Consider the following 5,885-nt stretch of genomic DNA (forward strand, 5'->3'; position numbering starts at 1 on the left):
TATGGTGATATATAGAGTATCATAAGAAGCATAGTTAATAATAGGACGGTTGCTGCATTTTGTTTTTCTTTTATAGAAAGTAATAGGAAGGTCAAGGTTAGAGTTCAAGATATTAGGTTTAGTAGTAGAAGTAATAAGGAGCTTAGAATCAACAAAGGTTTCATGTTTAATTAGGTTTACTTGAATGTGAGATATTAGATTGTGGTGGACATTCATTCTCAAGAGCAACTGCTCTCTTACTTTGCCTAATAAAACACTACTGCTAAAATTGAGGTAAAGGTACAAGAAGAAGAGGAGGAGATTGAACAATTCTACTACAAGTAAAAAGGTTAGAAGATGGCCCAGGAGTATCCATAGAGATTGGAATAGAAAAATTAAAAGGAGCCTGATCTTCACTAACACTCCCTTGAAGGAAGGATGGGATGATTAAAAGAAAGGTATAAAATCATGAAAGCTAACACCCTTGAAAAATATTTCCTACCAAAATGGAGGTCAAAATATCTATAGCCTTTCTAATTAAATGGAGGAATAATTGAGAAAAATACACCTTATGAGCTTAGGATCAAACTTAAGCTACTAGGGACTCATACCATGAACAAAGCAAATGCAACCAAAGACTAGGAAGACAAAAGGTTAGACCATTTGAGAAAGGATCTAGTGAGAACATTTAAGATGAAGAATTCTTGAAGGGAGTCTGTTAATAAGGTATACAATTGTTTCAACTACATCTCCCTAGAGATGAATCAAAACATACATTTGGAATAATAAACCTTTAGCAAGTTCAACCACATGTCTATTTTTTTTTTCTATTTGCAACTCTATTCTATTGGGGAGTATGAGTACATGAGCGTTGATGAATTACTCCATTCTCTTAGAGAAAATCTCATAAATGCTTTTTAAAATACTTTTTAGCATTGTTAGTTCTTATTATCTTTGTCATCTTCTCAAATTGTGTTTCCACCATATTAAAAATGTTCTAAAACAATTAAAGGGACATCATCCTTACACTTCATCATATATAAGTAAGTGTATTGAGAGTAGTCATTAATGAAAAGAATAAAATACTTCTATCCATCCATACAAGAAATAGAATATGAGCCATAGACATCAGTATATATCAAATGGGAAGTAATATTACTTCTATTATTACTAGCAAAATATGTGGTTTTACTTTTACATTGCTTTGATAGATGATAAACTTAACATTATGAAATTAAATTAGGCACTGGCTAACAAAATTAGAAAACAAAAAGTTTATGGAACTATAAGACACAAAGTCCAAGACGGTAATGCCACAACTTTAAAAGACTCAATTTTTCATTTCGGCAAAATTATATCTCGCACAGTAACCTTTCACTAGGAAGCCTAATAAAAAAAAAACTCCATCAACTTCTATGTCCACCTCTAATTAATCATTGTCCCCATGTTCAATTCTTAAGAAACATAATGAGAAATAAAGAAGATTACAAAACAACAATGAGATTTTGTAAGGGAGATAATAGACAAAAGGTTTCTAAGCAGTTGAGGTACATAAAGAATAGAGATCAAGGAAAGATTATGGATAAGCTTGACTTCAGTTAAACATGATATTAAACTCCAAAATCCACTAGCAATAGTAATCTTACCATTCCCTAAAGCTAATTTATATGAGGTGAAATATGAAGGCATATTGTCATGTTTGTACTAATTCCACAATCAGTAATCAAGGAGCTATTGGTGGAAGGATGAAATGAAAGTGCAGTACCTGTTAAGGGTGTGAGTGAGCTAAGATAACATGCAAGTTACTCGCACTTGACTTGCTAAATCCTCAAACTTGGCTCGAAGATTATCAAGTTGAATCAAGCTTGACTCGAGTCGAGTAGTTAGTCGAGCCAAGTTCGAGCTTCGTAATACCTGACTTGAATAGCTCGGACCTCACAAGCCTAATCAAGCTTCTAATAAAATAATAATTTTTAATATATTTTTATTTGCAATATAAATAAATATTACTTTTTATATTAATTTATTTATTATACAAACAAATAAATTTATAATTGAGTTTCATAATATTTTTTATTTATATTTCATAATATTGATTTATTTATGATTTTTAATATATAATCAAGTTTTCTAATATATTTTTCCCTTATAATATTTTAAATATTAATTTATTTATAATTTTTTATAAAAATTTATTTATGATTGACTCAAATCAAGTTGAGCTCAAGCCACCCAACACTCAACACACCCCTAGCATCTATTTTAGTAAAATCATTTGAAGGATTACTAGAACTAGTAGAAGTAGATGACCCACCCACTTTTCTCCAAATGAATCAAAAGATTCTTGAGTTTTGTCCATCACATCATAAGTGTCATGTGGAGAAATCTGAACACCAAGGAGATGACTATTACCACTAGTAGTAACCAAAGCAGCATTATCCTTCTTCCTTGTTTTAAAACTTTTAGGTCTCAAATAAGGGTTTAGCTTCCAATATCTTTCCATGGAGTGTTTGGGCATTTTACAATATTCACACACCACTTCATCGATCTTCTCATTGACAACATATTTGCCTATACTCCACCTCCATTTAGACAAACTAATGGTAGTGTATTCAACAACAAAGGATGCTTTGTTTGGTGAAGTCTATCTCTACATTTAATCCCACTAGGAAATCAAAGACAATATATTTCATTATTGCTCACCATCCTTAGGATCCTTCCATTGCAGGGCCTCCAAGTGGTCGATTTCTTTCCAAAGTGATTATAAAGAAGAGAAATGCATAAATACAATCCTCTACCCCTAACACATATTACAAGCTTTTCTTTGGAGTTGATAAACTTTAGTAGTATTCTTGGCCTAGAAATAGATGGCTATTACCCTATCATAAATGTCTTCAGTAGTGGAGAGGAACATGTAATTGTGGGCTATGTGTGTGGCTGCATAGAGCATATACCAGCTAAGACATTGCCATTAAAATGTTTTGCTCCCACTTGGAATACTTTGGGTCTCCAAGATAATCTCAACTTACCTCTTCCTCTAATAGTAAACTTAGTGGATTGAGACCACCCTAGAAAGTTAGTCCCATGAAGTTTTACAATGGTTATAATTCCACTAGAGATATCAACACTTCTAGGAAGAACACTAGAAGGAACCTAAGTATTCTTGGTAATGCCTATATTTCAAAACTTATTAGAAAGAATAAACCCTACTTCAATATCCCTTTCTCATCAATCCAAAGCACCTAATATGAGTTGGGCAATCATAAACCAAAAACAATAGAGTATATTCTCAGTTTATTAGTAGTAAATATGGGATTAAACATAAGTTGGCAAAAAAGTGGGAAATAAAAATTCTCAAAAAAATTCTAGGGCTCAAAAAATGTGAAGCCACTTCCTATCATTATAGAAATGTGAAATGAGCCAAAGGGCATAGGTGTCAAAGATTGAAGAGACTATAGACGTCCAAACAAGCCTAAAAATTCATATTTGTACTTTACACCTATTTTAGTTTTAAAAAATGTAGAAAAATATCCAAATGCCTTCAAATTCCCACAAGTTGCATTCCAAAATTTATCTAATAATAGTAAGGTGTCTTTGAACCTTCACACTCTAATACCAACTTGTGAAACTATGAAATGAATATTGAGATTGAAGGGAGAAAGAAGAGCAAAGAATGGAAGATAAAGGTGGCGATGAGGCAGTTTCAGGGAGGGTTTTGTAAATTATAGCCCCTACTCGCTTCCCTCAACCTCCCAACTTGTACCTATCCCAAAACCCATAGCTGGTTTGATTTTGAGAATCAAACCCTTCTCGCACATGAAAATGCAAAACCCTCCTTGACCCTATCCTCCCCGCATACAAGGGCAGGGTTGGTTTGGTTTAGAATACGCATCTAATTTCCTATTATTTGTTGTTATATATATATATATATATATATATATATATATATATATATAAAAGCACATAAACCATCCATTGTCCTTCACATAAAAATTTAAAATATTATTAAATTCAGCACCTAATACATAAATTTCATATGCTTTCCAACAATATGCGACTCAATGAAGGTTGGTTTAGCCTAATATATACCCATTCCGCCCCAAAATCTATCCTTCAACAAAAAAAAAAAAGAAAAAACCCGGCCCAACCCATTGGGGTGAGTACCACTAGGTAGGGTAGAAATTACCATCCCCAATAGAAGAGGAGCAGAGGAGGAGAAGAATAGAAAAGGAAATTTTCAAATGAATGGGTGAGTTACTATTCACACATAGAAACTAGAACTTATATTATGTGTATGAAATTACAAGTATGTCCTTAGATAGTAGGGATAAAAATGGATTTGATCAAAGTGGAAGTAGGGTAAATCCAAATCTGATATAATATGTTGTAGATCCGATCGCATCTCATAAATATTGATTTGAATTCAAATCCAACAGGATGTTGAATATCTGAATTGGATTCGAGTTGATTTAATTTTTAAAAAGATAATAAATTATTAAAAGAAAAATAAGACATAACAGTTTAAATAAAGAAAAACAAAAAATGCAATTATATATATATATATATATATTATCAAATTGGATCCTTTCGGATCGGGTAGGGGGTGATCCAATTTTGATTCAATTTTTAATTGGATCCTATTATCCAATCTGATCTGAAAATCTGAAATGAGGATATCTGAATCCGACAAAATAGGATTAGACTTTGGATCAGATTAGATCATGATCTACTCCATTTGCACACCTATTAGATAGGTGTCCAAATACAAATAAGATAAATGGATAGGAATGTAATTACAAAGAAACATATTATCAAAAGATATATGAAAATAAGTCTTCAGCCTTATTTCTTGTATTTTGGTCTAAGAATAGATTGAGGTCTATTTGCAAATCTAATCCACTAGGGATTCTTGAGTTGCATTGTAAAGTTCATTTGAAGAACTTGAAGGTGTGTTCAACAGTGGGCTTACTCTTATAGGTGATTGGTGTGGCTAATGCTATATCAAATAGTTGGGTTTTATAAAGAATTGGGTTATTCTTATGGTGTAGTTGATATATATAATATGTTGATGTGTTACAATCTAACCTGTTACAATCTAGCCTCTTGGTTGGTTTTTAGAAGATTAGGTTTGTCTGTGATGTGGAATTGGGGGGGGGGGGGGTGGAGAGAGAGAGAGAGATGGGAGATTGTGTTGTTATTTGTTAGAGAAAAATACAAAGAAGAAGAAGAAGTGGATATATGAGAAGAAGAATAAAATAAGGAGAAAATTTTAGGGGGTAAATGAGATAAAAGAGGACCTCTAAGGTGGGAAGGGAGGGAGGGAGGGGGAGAGAGAGAGAGAGAAGTGGAAGAGTTGGAGAAAAAAATGGAGAAAATTAGTATAGAAGAGGGTTGCTGATGTAAAACCAAAGACAAAGCTTGGAAGGGGGAAGAAAGGAAGGATTGGCCACTCAAGGAGAATGAAAGGGAAAAAGGAGAGGTCTAGTGACATTAGTATATAGTGATAGATTACAATGGTCTAACTATCATTTATGTAAGTGTGCATGTGCTTTGCAAATGGAAATTTTTTATGATGATGATGATAGAAAATAATATGTTTCCAAAATTTGTCGACAATTTTTTTTTTATTTTTTATACTTTTGTGTGTTTTCATCTTGTTTAATTATTATTATTATTATTATTATTATTATTATTTAATTATGACATCAAGGTTTTACACATTTGACCCAAAATGTTGAATTGTTGACTTACAATCCAAGAAAACAACTCTATTTTTTGCATTGATTTTAAATTTTTATTTTATTTTTATCATCGATAAAAACAATGGGATTATTATTTATCACACATATTTTTCTTTAATATAGTTAATTAAATAGGAAAATGAAAGAATAAAAGTTAATACCCTA

Source organism: Nelumbo nucifera, chromosome 8 (assembly GCF_055504915.1).
Source record: "Nelumbo nucifera cultivar China Antique chromosome 8, China Antique-T2T, whole genome shotgun sequence".
NCBI classification, from domain to species: domain Eukaryota; kingdom Viridiplantae; phylum Streptophyta; class Magnoliopsida; order Proteales; family Nelumbonaceae; genus Nelumbo; species Nelumbo nucifera.